We start from the raw sequence: 22,767 nt of genomic DNA, 5'->3' as shown, positions 1-22,767 counted from the left end.
ATCAAAGAGGCATTTGTACTCACGTGGGCCCTTCCTGACTACTGACACTGAAACAAGCAAGAGTGGAGGACAACATTTCCTCATGGCATGGGAAGGGATTTTCTTGGAATGATCCTCCCCTGGTGTCACCAAGGACAGCCTTACAAGAGGAAAGTTTCCTCTTTGTTACATCCTGCAGAGTGTCTCACCATTGATACTTGAAGTCCTTGATGGTTGTATAGAAACAGAAGCCAGTGATAACCGTCTGAAACCGGGACAACTGTTCTATCACTGGAAGGAGTCTGCTTTACGACTTCAGACCCAGTTAGGGCACTGAAATACTTTCTGGCTAGCCACAGTGGAGCCTCGGGTCTTCAGAGAAATTGTCTTTTCTCCTTCTGCTGGATGGAAACACCACCAAGGTGGAATAGGTGCCTATCCCTAGGAGGCTGGAGAAGAGGTGGAAGGCAGCAGGTAAGACCCACAACCCAGAAATACATGGCTGGAATCAACCAGATGTTAGGTTGATATAAATTTTGCTGCTGAGGAAGACACCATGATCTTTGAGCGAGAACTTGCAGGAGTGAATGAAGAACCAGCAGATGACAGAGGAGAATGGACACATCAGCACAATGGTCTGAACCTGGCCAACTAAGCCTGGCTCTTCTCTTCTGTGTGATGAATGTCTTTCACAGATTCACATATTTCTTTTAGGCTGGGTGCTTATTTAATCTGTCAGCGCACAAATAGCGCATCAGTCACTAAGTCAAGATCACATGGAATAGGGAAAGAAATGTAAGACATGGATTTGGAAATTAATTGTGGCTGCATATCCCCTCCCTAGCAGCTGGATTTTCAATAGGTAACTTTATCATCCAAACCTGTGGTGTTATTTATACCTACACTGGCAACTGCTGGCTTTGCCATGACTCTGCTGACCTTGGCATGACAATCAAATCTGTTTTCCAATGTAACTGAATACAAACCCTGCTTGTAAGATGCCAACTGTGCAACGATATAGCAGACTAACAGAATGATTATTCCTTCTTTACATAACCAGCAAGCATTACTTGGGCTTTTTGTGTATGCAGATAATTCCATGCCAAACAATGGCACCAGGGCATATAGACACAGAGGAACGTATCTGATGGAGCCATGAAACAAGTTACATCCTTCTCTGGGAAGGTGGGATGGGTGTTGTATGTTCTTTCCCATTTGCAAATCTGAAGTCACGTTTGCTCTACTAGCACCACATACAACATAGTGGAAGATACAAGCAGGGCTAATAATTATGTTTTGTAGATATGGTCTTGTCATTATACAGAAGAACATTCTCTCCAACAGATGCAACTTTCATAATCCAGATCCTGTCAATTCAGTTCCTCTATATTAGGTAGACAGTAGTCAGAACCACCAGCTAAACCTTTGAGGATGATCTGCCTCAAAGTTGTTATCAGCCAGCCTTCTCTTTCTCCAAGTTTGGATATCCGTGTTCTCTCTGTGAGAAATTCACCCCAGTGCAGAAGTTCAACACAAGGGCTACACCTGAGACCCCAGTCAGCTGGGTAGGGATGCAACCCCATGCTCTGAGTGTCCCTAGCCTCTGTTTGCCAGAAGCTGGGAGTGGACAACAGTGGATGGATCACTCGATGACTGCCTGTTCTGATCATTCCCTCTGAAGCACCTGACACTAGCCACTGTTGGAAGACAGGATACTGGGCTAGATGGACCATTGGTCTGACCCAGCATGGCCGCTCTTATGTTCTTATGAGTTTTGTAACTGGTAAAATTATCCTATAAATACTCCTAGCTGAAATGCGTAACTATGAGAGCATACCTTCTGTGTAAGGTGAATGTAACAACACTGCATGAGACAGCTTCCCAGAGACTTGTGTGGTATTGAATCTTTATCCTGTACTGTATTACTATTGGCTTACAGCAGTAAATCAGACCAATATTGGTTATTTGGTCTCCTGAACATATTTCATATGAACCAAAGTGTGGTCAAGCAATTGACTACAATTTATCAACATTGTAATCTTGACTTTACAGCCAGTGTCTCTGTGGTTGGCCAGCTCACGTCATCTCTCCAAGCCTCATCTTTCCCTGCTTCGTAAAGGGGGATAATATTATCTACCCCATAAGGGTTAGGAAAAGTTTGTAAAGCTCTTCAATGATGATGAAAAGCACACCATACGTGCTAAGTATTGTGACTGATCTGGAACATTTCCCTCATACAACACAGCACAATGCCTTACTCTACAATTGACAAATGGTACTTGCAACATCCACAGTCTGAAATTCCAGGGGCTAAAGTGATCAATAAGTTTAGGCCAAAATTTTCAAAAATTCACTAGTTATTTTGGGGGGTCCCACATTGAGACACCTTAAAAGAGCCATATTTTCAGAATGTGCTGAGCACCCACCCTCTGAAAATCAGCCTTTAAGATGCTCACCCCAAATCACCAGTCACTTTTGAAAATGTAATCCTTGGCCTTTACTTATCAATGATAAAATAAGGATAATATAGAAATATGTATCCCAAAGAGATTGCAGACAATCAGGAGAGACAGGTCGCATCCCAATCCATAAATCCAGATCTAGTGCTGGATAAAGGATCAGGATTAGCCTCAGCAGGAGTTTAGTGGTGTATTTGCAACAAAAACTGCAGAAAGCATTTTTTCTTATACACACACAAACAGCTCCTCGTTATTTATATGCTGTATAACAGTGTGGCATCAATCTTTTAGCATGTGTTGAGAACCTCAAACAGTTGAGACTGAAATTGCCAATTAAGAAACCATATTTAATTTGAAGACACTACTTGTGTTAGTGCAATATTCTTCCCTGATCTTTGAGAGCGATCAGGAAGCACAGCAATTAATCAATAGTTTATTGTTAAAGCTGGAAAGCTTTGGACTATGCCATTTTAGGCTCTAAATATATTTCAAGGATATATTTTGACAGTGAGGGTGAGCAGATATATTCCAGATAATTTATCTAAGCCTACTATTTTATTAGCAGCAAGGACAACATATCACAGATTGCTGTACCATGTAAAGAAACCTCACATATTGTTTTGCAGATCACAGATACCTACATGCACTTTGTTAGCTCTGGCTTACAACAGAAGAACCAAAAGCAGAACTTGCAAAGCTACTATTCTTTATTTTCTTCACAGAGCAGTTGTACGTTGTCAGGCAGGGTAAAGAAATCCATGGAGTCCCCCTGGATTTGCACCAGACTAACAAGAGCAGTATTTGCCACAGAGATATATATTCTTCTCTCTTTCTAGGAATTGTCACATGTGGCTGTGGCCACATCTCTCCCTGGCACCTCCTGGATGCGGCCAAGGCAGGGCCGGCCTTCCCAATGCAACCCTAGACAAGCAAGTGGGTGAGGTGGGAGCAGAACCGGGTGAAGTTATGGCTCTGCCCTCCCATGCACAGATTGTCAGAGGTGGCCAGGTGAATGTGGGACGTAAGCCACGCCTCAAAGGAGGGTGAAACAACTTACCCTCTCCTCAGAGCAAAAGGAGAGTGTGACCCTCAGAGTCCCTAAAAGCCAACTGGCAAAGGGTTCACTGTCACCGAACGGCAATTTCCTACCAAGCCTGATAAACTCACTACACTTAACACATTACTGTCAAAGTATTTACCTATTAAAAACGTCATGTGAGGTATCAAATGAAAGCTTATATCATATTGGTCATCATGAGCATTGTGTGATGTGCGTATGACTGCCAGTCAGGAAGTTGAATGTACATACTAAAAATATGTTTAAACTATGTAACCAGGCAGAGTTGATAAGTTTTTCCCAGACACAAAGGAATGTTGATTTACCCCTCTGCCTAGATCTCTGATGTACATTGATCAGGATAAGCCAAATACAATGGAAGTTCATTTGCATCTGAAGTAAACAGGAAAAACAAGTTAACAGGAGAATGAGAACGCAGCCTGGTTTCAAAGCACACTGGAACACAAAGCAGCAGGAAACAAGGAGCTTATCTTAGGGGTACCCTTCAAAGGGATTCATTTCAAAGGTTTGCTGGCCTATAAGAAGGGACAAGAACCTTTTGGTTATCCATCACTTAGGAAGCAAAAAGGACAGCACTTTTTGCATCCATGAGAGTTTGATCCCAGCCCTGAGGGCTGTTGATACTGAGCAGTTGCTTTAGGCTAGAAACTTATCTTAGACAAACGTTTTAGCCTGTTACAAGTAATGATCAGTCTCTTAGAAGCATGTTATACTTCTGTTTTATTTGTAACCATCATTGTTTCCATTATTCTTACTCAATACTCACTTGAATCTCTGTTCTTTGTTAATAAGCTTATTCTCCTTTTACTATAAAGTCATCTCAGTGCTGTGATATTAAGTAACACTCGCCTTCCCAGTTGAATCAAGCAAGCTGGTGTGGATGCAGTCTCTTTGGAAGCTGCAGACTTGGAAATTTCTGAGAGTGCCCAGTGACAGGGGCTGCACTCTACAAGGGAGCGCTTCTAGCGAATTAGGGAACAGGGGGTGCACCAAATATTAACCTGCAAGGCAAAGTAAGGTCTCGCAGAGACCTGAGAAGTTTGTCTGGGGTAGTTAGCAGTCTGAGAGCTGTCACCCAGTTTAGCACCAGCGCGTCTCTCTCTTGCTGAGGCAGGGGGGGTTGCTGACCCGAAGAAAGCACTACAAGGAGCCTGGGAGGAACTGTGAATTCAAGAAGGGTCCCCGGGGCTGGTATTGGCACAGAGCAGCTTATGTAACCTCTATCATCTGCCTGGAGCCCAATCTGTCTCGGTACTTCCCAGGCTACCATCACTGTAGTATTATAGTGCCTACAATCATTAACAGATTTACCCTTGCAACACTCCTGTGTAGTATTACTCCCATTTTACAGATGGGGAACTGAGGTACCATAAGATTAAGTGACCTGCCCAGGGATACACCGAGAGCCTGTGGCTGGTCATCAAACCCACTTCTGCTGAATCCCAGCCCAGTGCTAGGCCAGTGGTGGCTCTTCCACCCTAAGTGAATGGATTTTCACTTATTCCTCCGAATGCAATATCAAACCTTTCCGCTTTTTCTGCGGATCGTTCTGTTCAAGGAATTGAATGACGTTGCTAACTATTCGCAAAAAGAAAAGGAGTACCGGTGGCACCTTAGAGACTAACAAATTTATTAGAGCATAAGCTTTCGTGAGCTACAGCTCACTTCATCGGATGCATTTGGTGGAAAAACAGAGGAGAGATTTATATACACACACACAGAGAACATGAAACAATGGTTTATCATACACACTGTAAGGAGAGTGATCACTTAAGATAAGCCATCACCAGCAGCGGGGGGGGGGGGGGGGAAAGGAGGAAAACCTTTAATGGTGACAAGCAAGGTAGGCTAATTCCAGCAGTTAACAAGAATATCAGAGGAACAGTGGGGGGTGGGGTGGGAGGGAGAAATACCATGGGGAAATAGTTTTACTTTGTGTAATGACTCATCCATTCCCAGTCTCTATTCAAGCCTAAGTTAATTGTATCCAGTTTGCAAATTAATTCCAATTCAGCAGTCTCTCGTTGGAGTCTGTTTTTGAAGCTTTTTGTTGAAGTATAGCCACTCTAAGATCTGTGATCGAGTGACCAGAGAGATTGAAGTGTTCTCCAACTGGTTTTGAATGTTATAATTCTTGACGTCTGATTTATGTCCATTCATTCTTTTAACGTAGAGACTGTCCAGTTTGGCCAATGTACATGGCAGAGGGGCATTGCTGGCACATGATGGCATATATCACATTGGTAGATGCGCAGGTTGAACAAGCCTCTGATAGTGTGGCTGATGTGATTAGGCCCTATGATGGTACCCCTGAATAGATATGTGGACAGAGTTGGCAACGGGCTTTGTTGCAAGGATAGGTTCCTGGTTAGTGGTTCTGTTGTGTGGTGTGTGGTTGCTAGTGAGTATTTGCTTCAGATTGGGGGGCTGTCTGTAAGCAAGGACTGGTCTGTCCTCCCAAGATCTGTGAGAGTGATGGGTCGTCCTTCAGGATAGGTTGTAGATCCTTGATGATGCGTTGGAGAGGTTTTAGTTGGGGGCTGAAGGTGATGGCTAGTGGCGTTCTGTTGTTTTCTTTCTTGGGCCTGTCCTGTAGTAGGTGACTTCTGGGTACTCTTCTGGCTCTGTCAATCTGTTTCTTCACTTCAGCAGGTGGTATTGTAGTTGTAGGAATGCATGATAGAGATCTTGTAGGTATTTGTCTCTGTCTGAGGGGTTGGAGCAAATGCGGTTATATCGTAGCGCTTGGCTGTAGACAATGGATCGAGTGGTATGATCTGGATGAAAGCTAGAGGCATGTAGGTAGGAATAGCGGTCAGTAGGTTCCGATATAGGGTGGTGTTTATGTGACCATCGCTTATTAGCACCGTAGTGTCCAGGAAGTGGATCTCTTGTGTGGACTGGTCCAGGCTGAGGTTGATGGTGGGATTGAAATTGTTGAAATCATGGTGGAATTCCTCAAGAGCTTCTTTTCCATGGGTCCAGATGATGAAGATGTCATCAATGTAGCGCAAGTAGAGTAGGGGCATTAGGGGACGAGAGCTGAGGAAGCGTTGTTCTAAGTCAGCCATAAAATGTTGGCATACTGTGGGGCCATGCGGGTACCCATCGCAGTGCCGCTGATTTGAAGGTATACATTGTCACCAAATGTGAAATAGTTATGGGTCAGGACAAAGTCACAAAGTTCAGCCACCAGGTTAGCCGTGACAGTATCGGGGATACTGTTCCTGACGGCTCGTAGTCCATCTTTGTGTGGAATGTTGGTGTAGAGGGCTTCTACATCCATAGTGGCTAGGATGGTGTTTTTAGGAAGATCACCAATGGACTGTAGTTTCCTCAGGAAATCGGTGGTGTCTCGAAGATAGCTGGGAGTGCTGGTAACGAAGGGCCTGAGGAGGGAGTCTACATAGCCAGACAATCCTGCTGTCAGGGTGCCAATGCCTGAGATGATGGGGCGTCCAGGATTCCAGGTTTATGGATCTTGGGTAGCAGATAGAATACCCCAGGTCGGGGCTCCAGGGGTGTGTCGGTGCGGATTTGTTCTTGTGCTTTTTCAGGGAGTTTCTTGAGCAAATGCTGTAGTTTCTTTTGGTAACTCTCAGTGGGATCAGAGGGTAATGGCTTGTAGAAAGTGGTGTTGGTGGTGTACTGCTGAATTGGAATTAATTGCAAACTGGATACAATTAACTTAGGCTTGAATAGAGACTGGGAATGGATGAGTCATTACACAAAGTAAACTATTTCCCCATGGTATTTCTCCCTCCCACCCCAACCCCCCACTGTTCCTCTGATATTCTTGTTAACTGCTGGAATTAGCCTACCTTGCTTGTCACCATGAAAGGTTTTCCTCCTTTCCCTCCCCTGCTGCTGGTGATGGCTTATCTTAAGTGATCACTCTCCTTACAGTGTGTATGATAAACCCATTGTTTCATGTTCTCTGTGTGTGTGTATATAAATCTCTCCTCTGCTTTTTCCACCAAATGCATCCGATGAAGTGAGCTGTAGCTCACGAAAGCTTATGCTCTAATAAATTTGTTAGTCTCTAAGGTGCCACGGTACTCCTTTTCTTTTTGCGAATACAGACTAACACGGCTGCTACTCTGAAACCTACATTATTTGGATGTTTCTGCTAAAGTGATTAGCAGTGAAATGCCATTTCAATTTTAATCTTTTGCTGTCAGAGTTCGCAGCACCTGTTGAGCCAAAGCAGCAGCTCATACATCACAGAACTCTTGTTTCAGGCTGTCTGGAGACTCAGGAAGACATCATTGCATTGGTTATACTCCAGTTTACACTTTCAGAGTTATTTGCACAACTAGGAAGGCTAGACACATTTTTTTAAATGAAAGTTAAGATTCTGGTGCATAATTCTGCAGCAACAGAGAGAGGAAGAAGTGTATTCTGTGGCCAAGGAACCATAGACTATATATGGCCCGGGCAAAGAAACCCAAAAAACTTTGAGTTGTAATGCTCTGAGGGAAACTGAGGATAGCGTATTCTGAGGACTGAATGTCAGAGTTGTGAGTGGTTCAGTTCTGGGGTTTATCCTGTTATAGCGATAGGGACCAGAAACAGGGCTAAATCCTCCCATCAGTGACACTGGTATGAATCCAGAGTAACTCAGCCAAACACTCTGGACTTACTTTGGTGTATCTGAACACAAGATTTGCCCATGAGGTTCAAACCTTCCCTAAATTTGGGTGTGTTCAGATCGAGCATTTTGATTCAGGCCCATGTGTTTGTTATAGTGACAAAAGTCAGAATGGAGCAATTTCAAAGAGGAACATCAGTAGGTTTTGCAGACTGCATGATGTTACACTGATTTGATGTCTACTTTTATACTTCTATTCATTAAAGAAAAGTATGCTCTTGGCTCAGTCTTGGTTTATTTAAATATGCCACAGCTTGGTTAGTATATCTGAATAGGCCACTTCTGAGACACCAGGAACACTTATGGGGGAAAATGTGTTACAGTTACAGATATATATCCCTTCAGAGTGATGCACTTTTTATTAGTGGTTTGCTTGGTTTGAGGGGTTTCACTTTTGAAGGGGAAGGAAAGGTTACATCATTTATTTTTCCTAAGGAAAAAAAACACAAAAAGATTTGCAGATTTTAATTAAAACCAAATTACTCAAAGGTGGAGTATGGCATTTCTCTGCTAGGCCACGTTTCACTATTATCAAGAGTGAGCAAAAAGCAGATTTTTCTATTGTACCTTAATAGTGACATCCATCCACAATTCCCGCCAATTATCATCGGCCACAACAGCCATTCACTTGGAAGTCAAAAATACTGCAACTTTATACATAATTAACAACGAAACCCCTACAATTTATACGTCTTCCTGTTTCTGTTATGAAATGAACAGGGAGGCAGTGTAGTCTCATTCAAAGCAGAGGACTGTGGGTGAAGTATCCTACATTCTATCGCAAAAAGAAAAGGAGTACTTGTGGCACCTTAGAGGACTAACAAATTTATTAGAGCATAAGCTTTCGTGAGCTACAGCTCACTTCATCGGATGCATTACACGAAAGCTTATGCTCTAATAAATTTGTTAGTCTCTAAGGTGCCACAAGTACTCCTTTTCTTTTTTGCGAATACAGACTAACACAGCTGCTACTCTGAAACCTACATTCTATCGCTGACTCTACAACTAGCTTGCTGTTGATCTTGGGCAAGTCACTTTACCTCTCTGCACCTACCACTTCTGTAAAATAGGGATAATAATACACACCTGCTTGTATAAAGTGCTTTGAGGTCCTCTGATTAGGGTGTTAAATAAGTGCAAATTATTGTCAGAATTTTCCAAAGAACTTGGCAGAATTGGTCATTGGATAGCCCCCATGCAATAAAATATCTTTTTTGAGATGGGGCATCCAGAACTGCACACAGTATTCAAGGTATAGGCAAATCATGGATTTATATAGTGGCATTATGATATCTTTTGTCTTATTATGTATCCCTTTCCTAATGATTCCCAACATTCTGTTAGCTTTTTTGACTGCCGCTGCACAGTGAGGAGATGTTTTCAGAGAACTCTCCACAATGACTCGAAGATCTCTTTCTTGAGTGGTAATAGCTAATTTAGATCCCATCGTTTTGTATGCGTAGTTGTGATTATGTTTCCAATGTGCATTACTTTGCATTTATTAACATTGAATTTCATCTGCCATTTTGTTGCCCAGACATCCAGTTCTGTGAGACTCCTTTGTAATTCTTTGCTCTCAACTTGGACTTAACTATTTTGAGTACTCTTGTATTATTTGCATACTTTGCCACATCACTGTTATCCCCCTTTTCCAGATCTTTTATGAATATATTGAACAGCACTTGTCCTACTACAGATCCTTGGGGACCCAGCTATTTACCTCTATCCACTGTGAAAACTGACCACTTATTCCTACCCTTTGTTTCCTATCTTTTAACTAGTTAAGGATCCATGAGAGGTACTTACTTTACTTAAGAGCCTTTGGTGCGGGACCCTGTCAAAGGTTTCTGAAAGTCAAGTACACTATATCCCCGGATCACCCTTGTCCACATGCTTGCTGACACCCTCAAAGAATTCTAATAGATTGGTGAGCATAATTCTTCCCCAACATATCATGTTCACTCTATGTGTCTGATCATTTTGTTCTTTACTATAGGTTCAACCAATTTGCCTGGTCCTGAAGTTAGGCATGCGAGTCTGTAATTGCCGGATCACTCTGGGCGTCTTATAAAAAATCAGCTGTTACATGAGGTATCTTCCAGTCATCTGGTACAGAGCTGATTTAAGCAATAGGTTACATAGCACAGTTAGTAGTTCTGCAATTTCATGTGTAAGCAGAGTCAGGATGAGCTCCACCCTGACATCTAGTGGTGAGTTGTGGCAAGTTGTGGAAAAGAACTTCAGGGGCTGATCTCATTTGCATAGGCACACCCACCTTCCTAGCATGAGCCCATAGCTGACCAAATGGTCCCTTTGGCTGCTGTGGGATCCCCAGTTTCTATGTTATTGGGGCAGGAAGAATAAATTGTTATTATTTGATTATGTGAATTAGGACAGTGGAACTGTATTTGGCCTTTGTTATGATGGAGGGACTTGCCATCACCTAAGTGGCAGTCACTAGGCAAGAGACATGGTTCTAAAACTCACTGAATTGAGAGAGGCTGGGGACAGGTAGTAATACCTGGTGGTACGGGGCTCCCTGGTGAGGGCCCTACATGCTAATTGCTCTGCCTTCTCTCTCTACTGTGGAATATCAGAGCTAATTTTGATTCTATTAGGAGTCTAGTTACAGGCTGTTGAGCTGAATTCACTTTGGGCCAATGGTGCACCAGGGACTGAGGCTCCCCTACTAAAGCTGAAATCACAAAAGAGCTAAACTTATTAAGGGCTGAAATCACTGAGTGTTGTGTTAAGTAGTGAGGGGGCCTGAAGATATATTGCGGAGCAGTTTGCGGGGACGGCTTGGAGCGGCTCATAGGATGGCTGGCAGAGCAGAGCGGCTGGTTGAGTGGAGCGTTCGCGGGGGCAACTGGAGTGGCTCATGGGGTGGCTGGCAGAGCAGAGCAATTCATGGGACGGTTGGTGGAGCGGAGCCCCATGGAGAGGTGGGGCAATTGGCTTTGAACCACGTAAGGTGCCCCTTAACCACCCCAGCTTCACCCAGATTGGGAGGTAAACTGCATATAAACTTTCAAACTCTGGCACTGCACTGATCAGGGACAGAGACTTTTGGGTTGTTGGACTTTGGGTGACTTTGGGTTGCTGGACTCAAGAACCAAAGGAAAAGGACATGCCCAATTTGCCTGGGGCGGGTTTTTGCTCATGGGTTGTGTTATGAATCCTGTTGATGGTGTTTCCCCAACATAATGCCCCATTTTTTCTCTCTGTTATTAAAAGGCTTTTGCTACACTCAGACTCAGTGCTTGCGAGAGGGGAAGTATTGCCTCTTGGAGGCGCCCAGCGGGGGTGGTATATATTTGTCCCAGGTCACTGGGTGGGGGCTCGAGCTGGTTTTTGCATTGTGTTATTGGAATGGAACCCCTAGATATTGAACCCGGCCCTTGTTGCTGCCAACTCTGATGGGCAGAAGGGATACACATGTAGAGTTCCTTCAGAACTCTTGGATGAATACTATCTGGCCTGGTGACTTACTACTGTTTAATTTATCAATTCTCCCAAAACCTCCTCTATTGACACCTCAATCTGGGACAGTTTCTCAGATCTGGAGTACTGTGTCCAGTTTTGGGCCCCACACTACAAGAAGGATGTGGAAAAATTGGAAAGCAGCCAGCGGAGGGCAACAAAATGATTAGGGAACTGGAACACATGATTTATGAGGAGAGGCTGAGGTAACTGGGATTATTTAGTCTGCAGAAGAGAAGAATGAGGCGGAATTTGATAGCTACTTTCAACTACCAGAAAGGAGGTTCCAGAGAGGATGGATCTAGACTGTTCTCAGTGGTACCAGATGACAGAACAGGAGCAATGGTCTCAAGTTGCAGTGGGGGAGGTTTAGGTTGGATAGTAGGAAAAACGTTTTCACTAGGAGGATAGTGAAGCACTGGAATGTGTTACCTAGGGAGGTGGTGGAATCTCCTTCCTTTGAGGTTTTAAGGTCAGGCTTGACAAAGCCCTAGCTGGGATGATTTAGTTGGGGATTGGTCCTGTCTGAGCAGGCAGTTAGACTAGATGACCTCTGAGGTTCCTTCCAACCCTGATATTCTCTGATTCTATGATCTGTCACCTAAAAAGAATAACTTAGGTATTGCAATCTCCCTCACATACTCTGCAGTAAAGACCGAAGCAAAGAATTCATTTAGCTTCTCCACAATAGCTTTGTCTTCTTTGAATGCTCCTTTAGCACTTCAATTGTCCAGTGCTCACTCTGTTTGGTAGGGTTCCTGTTGCTAACATACTTAAAATTAATTTTGTGTCTTTTGCTAGTAGCTTTTCAAACTCTTTTTTGGCCTGCCTAATTTATACTTTTCCACTTGATTTGCCAGGACTTATGCTCTTTTTCTATTTTCCTCTGTAGGATCTGACATCCATTTTAAAGGATGCCTTTTCGGCTCTAACTGCCTCTTTTACTCTGTTGTTTAGCCTGGTGATTTTTTTTTTTATCTCTTGCTGACTTTTAAAATTATTATTTGGGGTATAAATTAATTTGAGACTCTATCATGGTGTTTTTAAAGAGCTTCCATGCAGTTTACAGGCATTTCACTCTTGTGACTGTTCCTTTTAATTTCTGTTTAACTAGCCTCCTCATTTTGTGTAGTTCCCCTTATGAAGTAAATGCTACTGTGGTGGGTTTCTTTGGTATTTTCCCGCTATAGGGATGTTAAATTGAATTACATTATGGTCATTATTACCAAGCAGTTCAGCTCTATTCACCTCTTGGACCCAATCCTGTGCGCCACTTAGACTAGATCAAGAATTGTCCCTCCCTTTGTGGGTTTCCAGGACAAGCTGCTCCAAGAAGCAGTCATGGTGTCTAGAAATTTTTCCCCTCTATATCCCATTCTGAGGTGACATGTTCCCAGTCAATATGGGATAGTTGAAATTCCCCATTATTATTGGGTTTTCTGTTTTTGTAGCCTCTCTAATCACCCTGAGCATTTCACAGTCACTATAACCATCCTGGTCCAGGTGGTCAGTAGTCTTATTCCTATATTCTTATATTCAGCATGGAATTTATATCCATAGAGATTCTCTGGTACAGTTTGATGCATTAAGATTTTTTACTATATGTGACTCTATGCTTTCTTTCACATATAGTGCCACTCATCCAACAGCGCAACCTACTCTGTCATTCCTATATGTTTTTACCCCAGTAATACCGTGTCCCATTGATATAATTTTTCTACCAAGTTTCTGTGATGCCTATTGCATCAATTATCCCCATTTTACAGATGGAGAGCTGAGGCATGGACAGGCTAAGTGACTTCCCTAAGGTCACATGGAAGGTCTATGGAAAGAGCAGGAAATTGACCCAGATGCTCCCAAATCCCAGGCTAGGGTCTTAATCACTGCACCATCCTCTGCATCCTCTGTTGAAGTAAACTTTTAAAAACTTCCCATGCAGGCCTTTAAAACACCAGCAATACAAGGTCTACATTTTACATGCAGGACCAAATTGGAAAAGAAAGGAGCTAGAGGTGCTGTGCACAAAGCATGAATATATGCACCACGTTATTAATAATATTTAGCATTTAATGCACATACTTAATACATTTAAATCAATTTTAAGACCGTATTTAATCCTCACAGTCCCCAAAAGAGGTAGGTAAATAGGTAACTACTACTATTCACACATTACATATAGGGAAACTAAGAAATAGATGTTAAGTGATTTGCCCAAGGCCACCCAATGTGTCAGTGGCAAACTCTTGACTAGAATCCCGGTATCCCAACTCCCAAACCCTCGCTGTAAGCACTGGATGAAGCTACGGCTCATTTGGATGGGTAGTTTCCACAATACTGACTGCATGTTCAATCTCCCAACCTCTGAGTGCCACTGCAGTAACTCTGCCTATAAACATGTATGTGCACGTGAGATGGGATGACTTATAAAAACCTGGTCTGAAGGGCACGTTGGTCCTGAGTGCATGTTCCCTTTGCAAACATGGAAATCTGAAGGGCATGTGTCAAACATTAACCCTTGTGTGAGTGTGGAGCTCTTCATCTTGTGCCCAATCCAAACCACAATGGGAATCTTTGCACTGACTTCAGCAGGCTTTAGATCAGGCCCTTCACCGAAAATGTAACACGAGGATGCAGAGCTTGCAAAAAGACAAATCACTATTCAAGTCCATGCTCCATTATTCTAAGCTCACATTGTATTTAGTTCATAATTGTACTTTTATCTTGTTATTTAAAGCCCCATTAGAAGCTTGAAAATATATTATCTTTCTCTTGTTAATTTTGTCCCCCACTTAGCCAAACAGATTCTTCCTCACTCTCATTTGAACCATACTCAAATGAATAACACTGTTTCTCTTTGAACAGCAATAACTTCAATTGTACGACTACCCCGATGACATGGGCTAGCGAAAGGATCTGAGTCCTCGCTCCCACTTCGTTTACCGAGAGGCCTGCTTGACCTCAAGGGCTCCCCTTTCACTCTCCTGTGTGGCAGAGTCCTCATAACCCCAACAAGTCTGAGCCCAGGATTCCTGGGGGGCTCGACCCCCAACCTTGTTATGGTCACTTAGGGCAGGGGCTAGGGTGTCCCCACTCCTGGGTGCGCTCTCCACACTGAGCACTTCCCTGATCCACTGATCATTACATACAGTTCAAAGCAAATAAAATTTATTAAACCAGGGCTTTGGAGCAGAGTCTGGAGCTGGAGCGTGGAGAGCTCCGGAGCAGTGGAGCTGCAGGTTTTTGCCTGGAGCTGGAGTGGAACCGGAGCACAGCTCCAAAGCACTGTATTAAACAGCAATTAATTTTTAAAAAATAAGGAAAAAATGGGAAAGGTTAAGGAAAACATGTCACCCTGCTCTGTGGCACGGGAACATCACAACCAGCATCTCTGGAATGCCAGGGAAGTCCACGTCTGTCCCTCACGTGTCCCCAGCCTCCTTCACAAGCCCTGGCTGTGCTGCAGGGATGCTGCAGGTCGGACACTTGCTCTGGTGGTGGCCACGTGCTCTCAGGCTCTAGGTGGCAGGACCCTTCTTCCCACTGTCGCCCCCACCCCATCGGGGTTACAATCCCCCTCCAACTCTGGCCTGCAGGGCCTCTTGGCTGGGGGCATCTCCCCACGCTGGGCCTGCTGCCCAGGGTCCCCCTCGCTTTCCTCAGCTGCTCACCACACCCAGCTCCGGACTGCTCCAGCCCCAGTTCCAGCTCCACCACTCTGCCTCAGCACAGCTACTTCTGCTCTGCCTCCAGCTCCCGGGGCTGCTATTCTGGCCCCTCTGGCTCTGGTTGCTGCAGCTCTGCTCCCAGCACTGATCTGTTCCCCCGGGCTGCTTCTCTGGTTCTCTCTGGCTGGTGCAGCTCTGCTCCCCAGCTCAGCTCGGGCCCCTGCTCTCTCCTTAACTCAGCCCCACTCTGTTTCAGGCAATTCCAGCTCACATGGAGGATGGGGACCTCCCCCGGCCTCCTGACTCCCTCATTATCCTTCCTGTCCTGTCAATCAGGCTGACCTGGACCATTGGCTTTTCCCCATTGTTCTTGACGACTCTCAGTCACAGGGTCCTGATTTCCCATCGACCCTTCCCCTTCCTTTTGGTACTGGGAGCTAGCCAACCAAAACACCCCCACTGAGTTTTTGTAAGGGGCCAACAGTCCTCTTACACATAGGTTAATGTGGAGACACAGGATCCGGGATGTTTGGGGAATCCATGAAGTTATTGGAATCCTCTGCTAATTCCATGGTATGTGTGGAGGAACTAACCCTGCCCCCAAAAGAAGATTCTTAGGGCATTCTGAGCCTGATCCAAACCCTTTGATGTCAGTTTAAATGGGCTTTGTGAAGAAACCTCAAAGACATTTCCTCCCAAGAGTTTCTGTGGGAAGGAAGGAATTAGGCCACTGAAGGTTGTCTACACAGCAACTCGACACCCGCGGCTGGCCCGTGCCAGCCAACTCAGGCGGCAGAGCTGTTTCATTGCTGTGATGATGTCCAGGCTCAGGCTGGAACTAGGCTCTAGGACTTTGTGAGGTGAGCAGGTCCCAGAGTCCAGGCTCCAGCCTTAGCCTGGAAGTCTACACAGCCATGAAAGCCCCGCAGCCTGAGCCCCATGAACTAAGTCGGCAGTCATGGGCCTGACATGAATTTTTCTTTGCTGTGTAGACGTATCATCAATTTACCCGAGTAAGAGCTTCAGAATCGGATCCTTGTATTTCATCTCTCTCTAATATACGTTTTTAAATAATGTAAAAAAGGATATCTTTTGCCACAAACACGGCAGCACAAAGTGTGCCTATCCCACTGGGCTTGCCCCTATACTGACTGAAGTAAAAGGAAAGCTTCTCATTGACTTGAATGGGCTTTGGCTCAGGCCCATCATCTGGTGCTGATGCATTGGCCGTTGGGATACCTAAACACATCTAAAGCTGAGCAACACACATCAAAAGCAAATCTCTTATTATGAACCAGCTTTGTAAAAAACCTTACTTGCATATAGCTTCACAGACTTATATATTTTATTCCTAAAATAAAAGGTTGTAACCCCCCCAAAACACAACACACACACATGAATCATTTTGAAAAGCCCAAGAATCCAATCAATGCTAGTATTTACTGCCATCTCCAGACAGACACAGCCCAGTCTATGAGCTGGATTCTGATCTCACTTTCACTACAGTAAATCAAAAGTAGCTCCACTGAAATCTTTGGTTTTACACTAGCATGAAGCTGCTGTGGGAGAAGAATCCAGCTCAGTTTTTGGACATTATGAGAGCAACCATTCATATATCAAATAATAATAATACGATTGAGGGTCTCTACTGTTATACAGTGTAATAAATTCACAGCGTTACATAGGCCTCAGAAGACATCTTTTAACAGGCACAGTCACACATGATGCACAGCTTTATATATATATCTGCATAACAGAGACACCCCACAGAGGCTCCACTGTACTAGGCACTGTACACAGTTATACACACACACACACACACACACACACACACACAAGCAGAGCATGTTCCCAGTGGAGGAACAGTTCCACGCGACACTGGTAGAAGTCCAGGGGAAGGGAGGGAAGGAGCATACTGCACCAGAAAGCAAGGCTGACGCTGAGAGTTGTGTCAGGAGTGGTAGCAGCCTAGTGAAGGATTCTCCCCCTCTTTGGGAGCTGAAAGCCCTAAAAGTTTCACAAGTCACTAAGAGATGGAGGAGAGTCTGCACAGCCAGCGATCATGCCCCAAACTGAGGAGCTCTGGATTAGTAGGAAATGACCCAGGGGAAACATAGTTTGGGGTAGCTCAATAACTGGGACAGATGCTTTAATAAACCCCTAAGGCCTTGGGTTCAGACCCACTGGAGTGGGTGGACCTGGCTCCCCCTACTTTCTCCCTCTCCCCCTGCTCCTCCGTAGTGACAGAATCTCTGGGGGAGCAACTGGAGCACGCAGGGGTGACTGAGGCCACAGCTGGGTCCCCCTCTGGGCATGACTAGGCAGCAGAAACCTGACCACTAGACCAGCTGGTCATCGCATCATCCTGCTACACACACACACACACACACAAAGACAATCTAGGGTTCCAACTCACGACAGGATTAAGCCCGGGTTTAACTGTAAGGCGTGCGTTAAAGTCCAGAAGGAATCTGTCAATAACCATACAGCTAAGGGTAGCCTAGAATTCCTCCTTACCTGTAAGGGGTTAAGAAGTTTAAATAACCTGGTTGGCACCTAACCAAAAGGACCAATGGGGAAAGAAGATACTTTCAAATCTTGGGAGGGGGGGGTTGTTTTATGTGTTCTCTCGGGAAGCAAAGAAGCATCCGGTCAGAAAATTGCTTCTCCCATAAACCATCCTAAAAGTCTCTCATATTACACAAATTGTAAGTAAAAGCCAGGCAAGGCGTGTTAGATTATCTTTTGTTTTGCCTGTGAATTTTTCCTTTGCTGGAGGGAGGTTTATCCTGTTTTTTGTAACCTTGAAACTAACCCTAGAGGCAGTTCTGCTGTGGTTTTGAATCTTTTGTTACCCTGTAAAATTATTTTCCATCCTGATTTTACAGAGGTGCTTTTTACCTTTTTTAAAATAAAATCCTTCTTTTAAGAACTGGACCGATTTCTCTAGTGTCCTAAGACCCAGGGGTTTGAGTCTGTGATCACTTTGTAACCAATTGGTTAGGATATTATTCTCAAGCCTCCCCAGGAAAGGGGGTGTAAGGGTTTGGGAGGATATTTTGGGGGAATAGGAACTCCAAGTGGGCCTTTCCCTGATTTTTTGTCAAGTCACTTGGTGGTGGCAGCGCACCCTCCAAGGGCAAAGAATTTGTGCCTTGGGGAAGTTTTAACCTAAGCTGGTAGAAATAAGCTTGGGGTCTTTCATGCGGGTCCCCACATCTGTACCCTGGAGTTCAGAGTGGGGAAGGAACCTGACAGGATCTTTGCCTGACTTGTGACATAAATAGACAAATCAAAGGGTGGGATAAATGAATTATTCTTATCCTCATTTTACAGACAGAGACCTGAGGCATGGAAGGGCCAATCCATTATTTCCCAGCACCCTGTAAAATGCATAAGTGGCCTTCTGCGACAGCCAGAAAAACATCAAAACTTTGCTAATATTTCTTTCCCATGGATGCATGGGGAGGGCACGACCTGCTGTGCAGACTGAGGGGTAGCTCTGGAGCCACTCAGAACATTTTCGACAAAATGTATTTTCACTGAAATCTGCTGTCGCGTTGAAGCAGAAAGGGTTGTGGAGATGTATAGATTTCAGCGAGGAAGTTTTGAGGTGACACCAGAACTGAAAACTTGCTGGTTTTGCTCCAGAAATGGACATTTTTACACTGCTTCATGAACGCATTTCAAGTGTTTGCTTTCAAGTCACATTGGAACAAAACATTTCTCAACCCTGAAAGCTTTCCCGAAACAGAAGGGTCATCCTGTAACCCAGCTCTAGGTGGCTCCCAGGAATTCGTCCAGGGTCCACCCTGCAGATTCCTCATGAGAGACACGTAGTAGAAGTTCTCCACACAACCTGAGGCAGCATGACCGGCTCACGCACTCTGCTGCCACTTGCACTCTCACCCGGCTGCATGCTCCTAGCCGCACCATGGATTACTAATGCTGCCCGTGAGGAGCTAGTGCTGGTCAGACCAGCATCAAACACCTATGACAATTGCCTGAGATTAAGGCCAGTGTTTTCAAAAGCACCCCCCTAGTTTGGGGTTCCCAACTTGAGGCACCTCGGACATGTTTCCAGCGCTGCTGAGCACCCACAGTTCAGAAAGATTTGAGGCTGCCTTTGTTTCTTTTCCCAGATAGCATTCTACATAGAGCAACTGCTCTTGGTTCACCCCCTTTGGCTGACGATGCCCAAGCCTAAACTCCTGTAGAGTCTCTTCCACATGTTACTCTTTCAAAAGGAATCCCCTGGACTGGTGAGGGGGAAAGACAGACAGGGAGCTTCAGGCTTGCAACTCCTGTCCTCTCAGACCATATCCAGCACCTTTCTTTCCTATCTTTGTTGGAGCTTTTGGCTTCCCTCCATGCTGGTCAGTAGAGGGGAACATCATTAAAAGGATTCATGTGGAACTCCCTTCCACCCCAGGGCTTTTCACATCACAGAGGAAGTCCATGTGAATTTCAGACTGTCCAATGGTCGAGAACGTCCCTTCTAATTTTCATGTGTGCATGGAGCGTTTGAAGAGGCTTCTGCCATTCCCCCCCCCCCATTAGATCCCAGACCAAAAGGACAGTCTCAGACAACTCTGTTGTTTTTAGAGGGTGATCCCTAATAGAATTTTTCACCATTGGTACCAGATCCTCCTTGTCAGAGGGGGATTTCTACAGATAGGAAAAATCTCTGCCACTTCTTTTGGGAAAGGCCTCTCTTTCCTCAGACTTTTGGAAAAGGAGGGATATAATACAAGTTGTATTTGTGGGTGTGGGTGGGTCCTCATTTAGATTTGATTATGATCTCTGGTTGATTACTGATCAAGAAAGGTACCAGATGGAAAACTACAGACACCTCAGTCTCTGTTATCCAACAAAGAGGAACAGCACCGTCGGCCACAATGCACGTGTATATCTGCCTCCCCCACACAAATGCCTCACTTATCGAATATCCCCCTATCAAGAAACAGCTCAGCTCCCTGCTAATTCAGTCTTGGCCTATACTGAGGCTCCCAGTAGGTTGCACAAAATTGTTGCCAGTGGCTATTTGCTACATGAACACCTATCCCTAGGAATTGGACAGATACAAGCAAATCTCTTGGAGGTCACTGCTGGTTCATGTTGTTGTTGAAATGGTAATTTGAGTCTTCGTACATGGTAATTCTAACCTAAATAATTTTATGATGGTGTCATAAACTTGTCAAACCAAAGTCTGACCAGTCTGAGGCTGGAATTTTCCAAGAGGGCCTAAGGGAGTCAGGCACCCAAAACTCACCCATTTGAAGTCGGGTGCCACCTCCTTGAGGAATCTTTGGAAAGGCCAGCTGGAATCTTTGCAGACCTGTGAATCTGGCTGCACATATTTGCATTTAATATTGAGCTAGCAGGACCTTTGATTTTTGTTCTGCCTTGCTAGTTTCATCTGTAACACAAATGCTTCCAACCTTGACCTGTCTGAAATGATAAATTCTGCCATCTGGCCACTCCCCCATAGTCCCACAGCCTTTATTCTTATTTAAACAGCTGCATTTTCTTCTTCTCTGTGGAAGTGGGCCAGTGTAACCTCAGGTGGATGACAGACATTCTTGTCCCCCATGGGCAGCAGACGAGTATCCGGACAAGGTGAAGACTGGCCCCTGGAACTGGCATCCTTCACGATGTTTTGACTTTGGCAACCTTTAGGGAACCATCGCTTGTCACATACTTAATTTGTAAGCTCTTTGGGGCCAGGGACCATTTTTTGTTCTGTGTTTGTACCGCATCTAAACACAATGGGGTCCTGGGCCAGGCTGGTGCTCTCAGTGCTACAACATTTCAAATAACATAAACACCACCAATAATAGCGCTCACCAGTGGTGATGGTGAGTTAACTGAGCTGATATGATTATCATTTGATACCATTTCTTTAAGCAAGACACTATTGAAGTGGTGAATATATGAATTACATTTAGCATTTCTGGTAAATCAGGTGCCACAAGACCACAGAGAAAACAACATACGACTCAGCTTAGCGCACTTTTGACTTCTTTAAGACTTTTATATGAAAAGAAAGAACATATTTAACTAGACCATCTGCAACACATACTGTGTAAATATTAATGTCACATATCACACGTATGCAAAGTCAAGGCAATGATGCTTTCTAAAATGTTGCGCTTGTATAGGAAACTAGTCCTACCTGAAATTTAGCCAGTCATGTCCTTATAGATTCAGGAACTTTAAGTCACCACTGCTATCCATGCTTTTGTTGATAAGCACCATACAGTATTTGAAAAAGTGCCATTAATTTTCTTTTAATCATGAACAAAGTACTGAATTTAACATACAATGCAAAGTACTCACATTTCTATTGCTAGCAAGAGCCCGCAAAAATCAAAACCAGAGATACAATGCCTCTTACAACACCACAACAAGAGCATCCTTAACATACCATAAATAGTACAATTTAAAATGTATTCCTGCCTCAGTAAGCAACTTTTGAAAGAACTCTCTGTTCTTTGAGATATTTTAAATTCAATATGGTAAACTTGAAGAAAGTATTTAAGTTTGGGATTCCGATAGACCATATATTCAAATAAATGAACTTGAGCAATAGTACAGGCTTTTTCAAACCTTTTTTTAATTTATACCCAGAAATATAGTGTTATATATTTATGTTCCAAGCTTTTTATCTATATCACCGCTAATGTACAGTGATCATCTGTAACACTGAGCAGTAAGAGTGACGTGAAGTTCACACTCAGCAGGGAATGAAATGAGCATTGCTGCTCACTTTACGTTAGGTTATCATCTCAATTCAATAACATAGGAAACATTTTCCCCCCAGTTGCTATTCTGGAGCATATGTGTATTATGCAGTTGTTCATATCCGCTATTGTTCCAACAAATAAGAGGAAGGGGACCAGCGTAAAGAAACTATTACTGTCTCTTCTCTCTCAAGTTAAGAGACCATCAAGCATAGGAAGTTAGTGCCACACATTACAATGTTTAAAACATAGGGCTAAATCTCGAGCATGGTTATAAATACTATGGACAACTGGGGAAGATAGCACAGAACTACATTTTGTACCTTTTCTAACACAAACAAAAACAAACCAACTATTTGAGTTCTGCCTCATTTTAATATTAGTTTCTCCACCTAAAATTGTTCCCATACCATGTTGCATATGGAAAAACTAGACATTTCTGACTACACTAATTTTAAAATAAAAAATGAAAGAAAGTGCCAGAAATACTTAACACCTCCAGTTACTTTTTAAAAAATATAAGCTATAAATTGGAAAAGAACAAGAGTAGCATGTAACTAATTGCATCCCTAAGGGTAGATATGCAGTAAAAGAGCATTTACCGTCTGGTATAGGTGAATTTAACTCAGAAACACGTAAGATGCTAATGGTGCCACTCTCGCTGAATGTTTCTTCATCCTTTTAAATTGTTCTCCTAAGATGTACACTC

At 43.9% G+C, this 22,767-nt stretch overlaps 1 protein-coding gene across 1 annotated transcript in view; it reads right to left on the bottom strand.

The window, feature by feature from the left end:
• The window catches only part of SLC35F4 (solute carrier family 35 member F4), a 186,975-nt gene that overhangs the window by 40,676 nt on the left and 123,532 nt on the right, over positions 1-22,767 (bottom strand). The gene's annotated exons all lie outside the window — the stretch shown is intronic.

The sequence above is a fragment of the Dermochelys coriacea genome, chromosome 6, assembly GCF_009764565.3.
Source record: "Dermochelys coriacea isolate rDerCor1 chromosome 6, rDerCor1.pri.v4, whole genome shotgun sequence".
Lineage (NCBI taxonomy): Eukaryota > Metazoa > Chordata > Testudines > Dermochelyidae > Dermochelys > Dermochelys coriacea.
The sequence above is the reverse complement of the archived record's forward strand: the minus strand, read 5'-3'. Positions and strand labels throughout refer to the sequence as shown.